The sequence below is a fragment of the Odocoileus virginianus genome, chromosome 23 (genome assembly GCF_023699985.2).
Source record: "Odocoileus virginianus isolate 20LAN1187 ecotype Illinois chromosome 23, Ovbor_1.2, whole genome shotgun sequence".
Lineage (NCBI taxonomy): Eukaryota > Metazoa > Chordata > Mammalia > Artiodactyla > Cervidae > Odocoileus > Odocoileus virginianus.
The window spans coordinates 52,991,914-53,003,792 of NC_069696.1; the positions used below are offsets into that span (position 1 = coordinate 52,991,914).

Here is an 11,879-nt window from a genome sequence, read left to right on the forward strand (position 1 = left end):
ACTCCAAATAAAGGGTTTTTTAAAAAGCATCATTTCTTCAATCATATCTGAAAGCCTAGGTCACTAAAAAGAAAAATGGTCACCAACATTAGCACTCCTGGTAAAGTTATCTTTCCCTTTTCCTGGAATAAGTCCACCAAAACCATTTTCCATGTCTTCTAAAAATAGAAAATGATACTACTTAGCTGATCTTGACATTGTTTAGAAGTATATGATTGGTGTTAGAAATGTTACAGCATTTTTGAACTGTTTACAAATGGCTAATAATAATATAAATATAAACCTCTCCCCTTTCCTTTTTCTGAAGTGTAACATTTCACAAAATGTGCTGGTTTCTGAAAATGTCAAAATTTGGCTGGGATATATTGACTAACGTTAGCTAGTTTGGGGGGCCTTACTAAATATAGAACTGTTACAAAAATAGTGACAAGTTCCTGGTATTTGTGACATCTTCTTTAGGGATTCTGGAGAAGCACAAAAGAGCTGCCTTCCAGGGGTGGCTACCTAAGCAAAGATCCGCACTTACTTGAGCATCACCACTTCTCTTGAGTGCTCTTCTTGACAAAATGCTTGGCATGGTTTAGAAAATGCAAATTCCCAGCCTCAACATTTATACATAAATCTGGTATGATAATATATTCACATTGGAAGGGATCTATAAAAAACAGTGACTCTGCAGTCTTCAAAATATCATCACCTGCTCATGTGGTGGACATCTGTGGGGGATTTTAGCTGCATCTAAAGTCATGAAGGTAGAATCTCACTTTTATAGCTTTACTGTCTCCATATGAAGAATTCTCTCCCACATTTTTGTAGAGATAGCAAGTTTAGCTATATATGACAAGTATGGTGCTAAAATACAGTTTCTTCTAAATTCAAACAACTGCTAATAAAGTTCTTTTTAACATGAAGCGAAACGACAATGGCATGAAGGTAAAATGGCAAGCAAAAGGCATTTCATTGTTTCAGAGAATGTCCATTTAAAAGATCTAGCCGACTTGTAGATAAACTGTAGAAAGTGGAACACATTTAAAATATCTTGGTGTTTCTTTTGAGTAAAATTACTTGTATTTTTTTTTTAAGTTGCAAAAACAGATAACGAGTGATTTCAAAACTAATCTTCTCCAGGGCGTTATACTTAAAATCCACTTATTAGCCACCAGACTGCAATGAATAAATGGACAAAATAACACCGAAACTGTCATCAAGTGGAAGACCGAGAGTTCATTCATTTGTGTCCGGCTGCTGTGCACACGTTTCCTTCAAGAAACCAACAAAAGCATCCAACGGGAAAGAGCGGTGGTTGGTGGCATCAGCACCCAATATCAGCGTGCCAGAAGCCTCCTCACTCGCCTTAATTCCCACGTGGGAATCTGCCATCCACCAAGTCGGTCTAGCCCTTTTCTTACATGTCACATATGACTTGTTCCTCTGCTTACTCTTCCAGTAACTCTTCCACACAAATATATTAATTGCACAAAATAAATGCCAGCTTCAACTTCATTGATCTTTTCCCTTTGCTAAAGAAAATCACCCTTTCTGTATTTGAATCATTTGGTACATATACAACCTTCTCCATCAAGGTCTGAGAGTGTCTGTTTTCCTAAAGACAAATTGGTAGGTTTAATATCTAGGTGGCTCAGTGGGTAAAGAATCTGCCTGCAATACAAGAGATGCAGGAGACTTGGGTTCAGTCCCAGGGTTGGAAAGACCCCCCGGAGGAGGGCACAGCCACCCACTCCAGTATTCTTGCTTGAAGAATCCCATGGACAGAGGAGCCTGGCAGGCTGCAGCCCACAGGGTCACAAAGAGTCGGACACGACTGAGAGACAGCACGCACAGCACGTAAATATTTAGGCTTAAAAAAAAAAAAGGATGTGGCAAAGCCTGGAGGAGGGTGCTGTTCTTGTGGTTCAGTTCTGATTTAAATCAAAGCAAGGCAAAACTCTGGGGAGCAGTGATGCTGACCTTCTGGGAGCCCCAGTACTTTTGGGTCACTCGGTTTGATTCAAGACATCTTTTAATAGCGTATACTTCTGTAATGAAAGGAATTCACTTTAGGAAGTTGTTTAACACTCTTCAAAATTACTCAGTGCACCCAAGGATCACAAATGCAGAATTGAGAATCAACGCTAAAGAACCTAAAGAAGTGAATGAAGCAAAGTCAGACACGCCGAGTGGCTGGCTGGGCCATGCTTCTGGTTTTGCCTCGACTATCAAAGATGGAGTGGGCTCACCAATAGGCAGTCTTCCCTCCCCTAAAGACTCAGCACCATGGGACAGCATCTCTCTCTCTCCACCTGGGGTTTAATCACTTCCAACCCTGACTCAGAATATCACTGGGAGAATCTGGAGATGTTTATCCTAAAATGCTTCTAAGAAAAAAAAAAAAAAAAACCTAGCAATGCTCTACTACCCAACACCTTCTGGTCTAAACGATCCGTATCTGGAGTTTGAAAAACAGGCAGGAACATCAGCAAAAATAGCTTCCCCACAACACTCATGAAGTCTAGAATCCAGAGGATTTCAAATGTAAGACCATACAGAAAAGATCAAGGAGCTGTATCCACATAGTCTTCAAATGATGCTAAGTGGTTTAGTCCCTTCCTGTATGTTCTATATGGGGCTTGCTGAAATTATGATGTACCTAGGCTTTCTTCTCTCCTGAAAATTATATCAAAAATCCAAGCTCTTCTGAGTTTTCACAGCGAAGTAATGATTCTTTGGGATGGGATGAAGAGGTCTGGCAAACTTTCCCTTATGCCAATCCTCTGTATAGAACTGGGGCTTGAATCCTCCATGAGCAGAGGGACTGTGGAGAAGGAGCAAAAACTGAGACCAGTCCCATTCTCTTAGACTCATGCATTCCTCTTGTAGCTCCAACTATGGAGCCACGTGCACATGCGTGTGCGCGCACACACACACACACACACGCACACACAATGCTCCAGTGAAGGGTACCGAGGAGGTTACCTCTCCAGTTCATCGAGTATTAATCAGAGACGTATCCTTAACTATTAGTGTTGGGAAACTGCTTGCCTAACAGAACGTTCTGATTCTCCCGGGCGCTCATGTCACCATTCTGACAACGACAAGGACTTACAGGTGCAAACATCTAAGAATTCCTGCAGTTAATTCCTACAGAGAGACCCTGCAGTCACGCAGAAGCACATCCCAGAATAAATTCTAGGGCTTGTTTTATTGTGGTAGTTGTCATAATCTCTCTCTTCTGACAATTAACTGCAGGGAGAAAAAAAATATTGCTTAATTACACCTTCTGATTAATCAAGGTTTGACTATCAACAAACCACTCCTCGGCAAAACCCAGCTGAAATTAACAGCAGATCTAGCCCTCAACTGAAAACAATTTAGGTATTTAATTATTCATCCTTTCATCATCACACAGGCAATCTTATTATTTTAAAACTCAATCAGACATGTCACTTATTATAAGAAGTTATAAACAAAAGCTACACAAAGGTTTTAGTATAAGTGAAGAAGCAGTTTTAACAGCGAGTGTTATGGAACTCAGCCCAAGGAACCTATGGAAATTTGGTCAACTGAAGTCTCAATAAAGGACTATGATGATTGCTGTAGAATGTTTCATTTTAATATGGAAAGAACTTTACATTGAGATTCTTTCAAGCTGTACTATCCTATAAATTACCTGTGAACCAAGCACTCTGAGTATAACACCGATATCAACAGAGCTAAAGTCTGTCCCCTCAGATGGTAACATACTAACCTGATCTCTATAAATTCACTTTTGCTGCAAATCTGGACAAAAACTCTGGACAATGATATATCCTCTACAGAGGACCTTCTTAGCTGTCTCTTTGATTTAACCAAAAGATATGCCTCTTATTAATTCAAATAACTTACTGTCTAAGAAAGAGCTGGATTTAGGAATAGCAATAAAGTGCTTTATCAAGTTCACTGGCAAAATGGGGGGAGAAGAGCCATACTGACAAAATCTTTCCTCTTTAGATTGCTTTTAACTCAATGAATGTCACATTGTACAAAGGGCTGGAATAAATACAAGGATGAGAAAAGATGAGGCCCAGTGGGAGCTTAGACTGCTGGGCAAGACTGATGAGCAATACATCTTGATACATTCATGTGCAGATACCCCTCAGTTTCCGAATCTAATGAATTTCAGGGTTTGGACGGTGACTTCAGATAACAAGAGGTAGCCAGCTATCAAATCTACATGGTTCCTGAGTTTTGGATAAGCAGTATTAATGAATAATGAGGAACACCAACCCTATCTCCAGAAGTAAACATCTGAAACTGTTTGGTACCTGCGCTTGGACAGCAAGAATCTGCAGAGGAAGAATTCAGGTAAAAAGAAACTGCAAGTGAAGCCGGTGGCAAGGGCTCTAAAGGCCAGGGATGGAAGATGGGGGAGAGCTGGTCTGGAGAACTGGCAGAGGTCTCCCCGGGGAAGGGATGGCTGAGCTGTGACCTGACAGATGACCACGTGCTGGCTCAAAAGTGGAGTGAGAGAAGTTGATGGGAACACAGGACCAGGAGGGGATTCCCAGAAGAGAGAAGGGCATTTGGAAGGGCCCAGGGCACCAGAGGGCACGTCACACATTTGAGGACTTGAGGAAAGGCCAGTGGAGTTGGCCTGAAGCACAGCATGTCGCTTACATTAGAGAGTTGTGGTCTGCATCCCAGCTGCAGCCACTGGGAGATTGTGAGCAGAAGAGCCACAGGATGGGAACTGGGTTTGAAGGACTGCTCTAGCGTGTGGGCAGGGAAGAGACCGAGGGGCCGAGGGGAGATGTGGACCCCCTCAGATTCAGCAGGGGGAGGGTTTTCAAATATGATCAGGAGCAAAGAACAGGGACCCAACTTGGTGATCAAAATCTTATCTGAGCTACTCGGTACCCAACCTGGAGACGGTCGCTGGTGTCCCCAAGAATGAGGCAGTCGTGCTCTTTAGAAACAAGGGGTGCCTGTCACAAACCTCAGGAGGAGGAGGAAAGGTTGCTTGGCACCGTCCCTCAGGTGATCCTGATTCAACAAGGGGCAGAAATGGGATTGAAGGGAAACTTATGGGGAGTCCCTTTTTCCACCACCAAACAGTTTCCCCAAAACTTGCTGCCTGTCTCTCAAAGTCAGCTTTCGGGGGATGACAGCAAACATTCATTTTACACTTTCACAGCTCCTGGAAGAATTCAAGTTCTCTATTCTTAAAAAAAAAAAGAAAACAAAACAACTCAAATAGGACTTTGGATCTAACTCTTCAACCACTCTACCCTCTGGCCAGGAAAACCTCGCTCCAGGGAGATCAAGTTAGCCTCTAAACCCAACTTGTTTTAAGAGAATCTACTTTTTCCCCCAACATACATATGACTGTTGATAAGCATAAGTGATACTAAATAGTGTAGAAGAGACTTTCTTTTCCTCTTTACAGGATGATGAGGAAATCCACACATTCTGACAATTTATTTTTAACCAAGCAGATCAAATAAAAATACTACAGTATTTTATCCTGGTGCTCTGGGGTTTAGTAACATGGTAGATTCATGAAATTGCCATAATATAATTAAAAAAATAACCAGCGGATGTTTCTAGATGATAGAAATTTCTCTCCTTGGAGGTAAGGGATGGGGATTACATAGGTGTATACTATAACACTTCAGATCTGTGCAATTTCATGTACGTAGATTATACATCAGTGAAAGAAATAAAAAGACACAAAGAGTCTCAGATTCATTCTACTTTTGGAGTAAATGACCCCTAACCTCACCAGACAGTCTCATCATTCCCATATTTACACTTGGAAAATTAGGAACTGTCCTTAGATATGGTAACTTTGAAAATACTTAGGATGCTATGTGCTTTGGAACTTCTTTTTAGAGCATGTATATAAATAAATTTATTTTAATCCAATTCAAATCAGAATCTATTACACAACCATCATCTTAATTTCTTTAAAAATATGCAAATAAATCTCACAGCCAATTATAAAATAATCCCATGTAATTCCTAATTTAATAATAACTTTCCAGCAACTGTAAATTAAAACACACAAAGTGGTCTGTGAGTAATTCCTAGTGGCAAGTCAACCAAATTACAACTTATTGAAACGGTCAATTCAAAGTTTATTTTTAAATTGCTGACATATATTTGAGTTTCCAGTAATGGATGAAAACCATTTTCATTTTGGTTGTGGGTAGGGATGATGAGGAGTCAAATTTCTACATAAAAGACTGAATGATCTACCATTTTTGAAGGCCCATAGGATGTGTTAACAGTGTACCCCAGACACAGAAAAATGAAAACTAATGGTTACTGAAGGGGAAAGAGGACTTGGCAGAGATGAATTAGCAGGTTGGGATTAACATATACACAATACTATATATAAAACAGATAACTAATAAGGACCTACTGTACAGCAGAGGGAATTACACTCAATATTTTGTAGTAACCTATAAGGGAAAAGAATCTTAAAAAGAATACACATAATTGAATCACTGTTGTACATCTGAAATTAGCTCATTATTATAAATTGTGTATCAATTAAACAGTACACACACACATACACACACACTGATAATTCGGTTTACTGAGGCTGTATCCTAAGTGGCAAAACCAGAATTTTCACGTTCTCACTGCCACAGTCTCAGCCAAAAAGCTGGATGATCTCAATTCAAATTGGTCACAGGCAGTAATAATCTTGGACTGAAAATTCACTGAAAACACCAACTTCAAAGTTCGGAAACTTTACTGATATAAAATGAAACGCTAATGAGTAAGAGTCACCCAATGTGCAAGCAGCAGCTTCTTCCCTCCTTTATAGTTAGAGAAGGCCAAGGTGTATTTCTGGTCTAACCTAGTTTCTCTGTTTTCATCACTGAGCATTCTATTTAGATGCGTAGCACCCTGGACTTCCTGTTACTACATCTTGATATTCTTCTGCAAATCATGACTCATCCGTAAATCACAGAGAAGCTCATCAAAATCCCAAACTTCACAGCACATATGAATTCAGTCTTTCATGAGGGCAGCATTCTTAGAACATGACTTGGGAGCCACACAGGCAAAAACACTGAACAAGTTCATGTAGAAATTATGTCAATTCACTGTTGAGTCAACACATTTATTGGATCAATAAATACAAGCTCTATGGGTGGTGATTTTGGTCTTAGGACAAGTTATTAAACTGTGTTAAAAACAGAAAGTATATAGTGTGACTCCAATTAAAAATATTGTGTGTGCATGTGCGGGTATGTGTGTATTTTAAAAGATCAGAAAAAAAAAATACACCGAAGTGTTAACAGGGATTATGGGAGATGTTTATTATTTTTTCTTTGTGGTTTTCTCACTCTTCCTAAGATAATTCACATTAATATTTTTATAATAGAAAAAAACAACTCACCTTTAGAAAATATTGCTATACTAATGTGACCTCAAATACGTCAATCTATGAAGGCAAAGGGGAATTACAGATAAATAATAAAACATGAAAAAGTCTTGCCTTAAACATACAGAAACATCTGCCAGAAATGGAGCCCTTCATTCAAATGGCCACAACTGCTCATCTGTATGTGCAGGTACTGGCCCTTAGGGGCAGAAGCTGTCTACCCACAGTCAGGTCAAACCCAAAAGGGATAGAGAATCTTGTTTCTTTTAAAGTTTAATGAGGAACCCCAGGTCTAGAAATCACAAAGATGGCTGAATCATTCCCTGGGACTAGAAAGGAGCAGAGGCATTAATTACTAAGCAGTAATTCACCATCAGCAAAAAAAAAAAAAAACAAAAAAAACTCTACTCCAGGAAGTCACATCCTTAGATAATTTTTTTTTTCCAGTGTATTGGGTTTGTTTGGTTTTAGGTAATGTTTTGCAACCATATTGGTTTTCTGAATCTGATAAACATATAATTGGGCAGCACAGGATGCTTAAAATCCAGTATCTGACAGCTAAGAATGGAATATTTTAATTTATATGCACTGCCTGGAAGCCCTTTAAAACCGATTTCAGGAAAAGATTCAAGTTCTAAAAGTTATTACAAATATAAATTTCGATATAGGATCTCACAATTACAGTTATTATGTATTACCAGGTTTGAATTATTAAGCTTTTTTTTTAATAAGAGAAATCTTTCATAAATGTTTAGGAAACATCAAAATTAAAATAGGGCTGAAAAAAAAAAAAAAAACACTGCTCTCCCCCATCTGGGCTACTGCCATTCTGGTCTAGAAGGCATTAGTACCAGGTGAGTGAGGTTCAGAGAGGGTCTAACTCAGCTCACAAAGGTACACCATCACACTATCATTATTTACATATCATTCCACACATACTACTAACCAAACAGAAAGGGAGAGAAAATTCATGCCTACTTTGTTATTCAACATGACAGAAAAGTGCAGTGATGATTTTTATATGTCCTATTTGTTGAATGAATTCATATGAAAGTTATCATCTTCATCATTAACGTAAACAAGAGTTTCTCCATCTGGGTACTCCTGACATTTTGGGCTGGAAAGTTCTTTGCGATGGGCTGTCCTGGGCATTGTTGGATGTTCAGCAGCATCCCTAACCCCTCCTCAGTAGACGCCAGCAGTACCCCCTCTGATTATGACAACCAAACTGTCCCTGGATGCTGGCAAATATCCCTTGAGAAGCAAAATTACTCTTAGTTGAGAACTGATATAAATGAACATCATGCATTCCAAATAATAACTTATCGGAATAAATAACTTGACCTCCTTTTTGTTTTGAAGGAAATGTAGTCTACAGAGGAGAGTATTTACAACCTTCAGCCTTAAGATAGATCCTGCAGAATGATGCTGCCTTTGGAAAGCTTTTTTCCTTATCTATTTATTGTTAAGTCCTGTTATCCTACTTACAGCTTTCAACGCAGCAATTTATTGAGCATCTACTCTGTGCCAGGTGCGGTGTTGGGGACATCCTGTACTCATGTCCACTGACTCACACCCTGGTGGGGCTGGTTGGGCTGTTTTCAGGACACGCTTTGCCACCAGAAAAGAAACACTGACCCCTTAAAAAACCCTCAAGAGAGCAGCATGTCCTTGTCAATAAAGGAGACCCACAGTTCCAATCAGGTTCCTTAAAATGATTTACCCTTTTTAGTAACTCTACACATTCCCAACATTGAAAGGTTTAAAAAAAAAAAAAAAAAAGCCCAGAAGGCCTTGGCTATATTTAGCATAGAATGACTATCAGGGGGTTTTGCAGGCAGAATCATTACTGGAAACCCTAAAAACATTTAGGGACAGTCTTCTTAACTGTCTGACGGGCGAGCCCTCCTAACACAATTTGTAATTTTATAATCCCCATAAATTGAAACTCATAACTGACCTTTCCCAAATAAAACTGTGTCACAGAGAGAGAGAGAAGGGAGAGAGATCAGAGGGCATTTTGTTTGCCAATAAGACTCAGAAATCAATTTGAGCTCATTAATAGATGCCTGGAACACGCTCGGCTTCTCATCACCTCCGCCGCATCCCCCCTCCCCCTCCAACTGAAGCACAGATGAGAGAGGATGGGTGTGTTTGAGCTGCTTGGGTAATAGAAACTTCACACACACACACACACACACACACACAGGCGCGCGCGCGCGCACACACACGGACAGCTAGGAGAGAAAAACCTTGTAAGCCCCAAACCCAAAATGACTGCAAAGTTTAAGATGCTGCCCTGAAAAGGTTCGTTGGGCGACCTGCCCCTCTAAGTAAATAAAGCCGTAACTTGTCTGGGTCTCCAGCGCCGGGCTCCCCCGGCTGACAGCGGCTGCACAAAACCCCTCCTGTGCTGAGCAGCGGAAACTCCTAATGAGATTAGTTGGTGTGTGTGCAGACATTACTTAGCAATGACTAAAGGGGCTCTCTTCCTGCAGCAGCCAGTGGAAAATTCAGGGAACTTTTTCCCCCTGCAGCAGCAGAATCCCTTTAACCCTCTCCCCAGCCAACTCCAAAAACAACTCAGCCTCCCCCGGCGTCCCCCACCTCCCGGCTGGGGCGCTGGGGGAGTTAAAGACCCGCCAAGGGCTTCCAAAAGCGGGAGGGTGGGAGGGGGCCGGCGGGGAAGGGGCGGGTGACCCTCAGAACACTACAAAGGAAACTGTAAAAGGCACAAATATATAAACCTGAGAAGGAGCAAACCACAGTTTCTTTGTGAGCTCCTCTAGTGAGTCATTTTCAAGATGCTGTCTGCTGCCAGTTTCAAAGCGGAAGCGCATGGCAATTAGTCTTGCCGTTTCCAGACAAGCCAGAAACTCTCCCGACACTCGTTTTTTTTTTTTTTTTTTTTTCTTCTTCTAAAAAGCCCCTTTTGCAGTTTCTGAAATAACATTTCTTTCTCCCACCCCCACCCGCCGCCTAACTGCAGCTTGTCCTCAGGACGATTCGGTTCAGAAAACGTAACAAAAATCCAGACCTCCGATTTTTCTTTTAACCCTGCAAAATTGTGATTCCTACCCCCCTAAAGTTACAGTAGCATTACAGGCCAACATTCAGTTGCAAGTTGAAGAGCCCCATCCCAAACTGCTGGGGGCTCCAAGACCATCGCCTGCTGGGTCCTCCTCCCAGACCGTGTCCAGTAATGACTCCGCCGGCTTTATAAGGTCCAGCTAGGCGTGCGCCTGGGGCGGCGACCCGGGCGGGGGGTCACCTGCCGAGCCAGAGGGGACGCGGCCCCCAGCCCCGCCGCTCGGCTCCCCACGCCCTCCCCTTCCCTCCCCACCCCTGTTCTCCCTGAGTCCGAGCATCCGTACCCACTGCAACCCCGAGGAGGTCCCAGCCCCCCTGGAAGGTCAGCGGTGGTCCAGCCTCCAGGCACGCAGCCCGCTCCAGTCACCGATCCTCCCGGGGACCCCAAGTCTCACCGTCGCCCGCTCCTCCGGCGCGCCCCCTCCTCCGGGCTCGCAGCGCAGCCCAGGGCGGGGTGTGCCCGCGCCGGGTGGCCGCAGCCCCCGGGGCCAGCGCGCGGACCCAGGCGCAGGAACATCCCGCGGCGCCCACTCCCCGCGGCCTCCCCGCAGCCCCCCGGCCTGCAGCCTCCTGCCGGTGCCCACCCGCCCCACCCCCACCAAGCCACACCGAAGAAAGGAAAGAAAAAAAATCCCAAACCAACCCCCACGAAACTTTGCAAGTGTCCGAGCAACAGGCACGAACCCTACTACCTACCCAGATGTGGGGGAGCTTTCAAGATCCTTCTTCGGGGGAATTTCTAGGAGGAACCGGGCGAAAGCCCCCGACTTTCCATGCTGACAGGCGTCTGCAGACGGTCTGTTGCTCTTGTAATGAGATCCTGATTTCCCCCCCTTTTTTTCTTTCTCTCGCTCCTCTTTTTTTTTTTTTCCCTCTGGTGTGTGTGAGAGCAGGAAGTTGGAGCAGTCAGGCCGAGCCGGCTCACTTCCTTTACTGCATTATTCCCCAGGCGGTGTGCAGTCTGTGTAAACAGGCTTTTCCGCCCCGCGCCGCGCGCCCCGGCCGCGGCTGTGCGCCGGGGCTGGCCGCCGAGGCCCGCGCATACTCCGCCGCCCAGGGCCCCGCACCGCGCCCGCGCCCCCGCCCGCCGCGCTCCCCGCTTCCTGCTCGGCCACCCCCGGGGAGGAGCCTCCGGACCCCTGGCGACTCCGAGTGGCCGCAGCCCCTCCCCACGGGGGGCCGGGCAAGTCGGCCAGAAACCCGGAGGAGCTGCCCCGGCGCGCTCAGGGGCTGCCCTTGGGTGGCGGCCGGGCCCCGGGGGTCCCTCTTCTCCACCCTCTAACCGCCCCCCAGCGGGGCTCCCTGGGCTGGGGACCGCGCCGGGCCCCGCCGTGGGGGCTTGCCCTGCCCGGTTGGTCTGGACGCGGAGGCCCAAAGTGGGGAGGCGGCTGGACATGCTGTTTCATGTCAGCTG

General features: G+C 44.1%; 1 protein-coding gene across 2 annotated transcripts in view; it reads right to left on the reverse strand.

Moving 5' to 3' along the window:
* Positions 1-11,547, reverse strand: part of ELK3 (ETS transcription factor ELK3) — a 71,402-nt gene extending 59,855 nt beyond the window's left edge. The window contains exon 1 of one of the 2 annotated variants that reach the window (XM_070454146.1): positions 11,162-11,547. The gene's annotated coding sequence lies outside the window, so the exon portion shown is untranslated. The remainder of the gene's footprint in view (positions 1-11,161) is intronic. The other variant, XM_070454145.1, reaches the window with a different exon arrangement.
* Between the last annotated feature and the right edge of the window lie 332 nt (positions 11,548-11,879).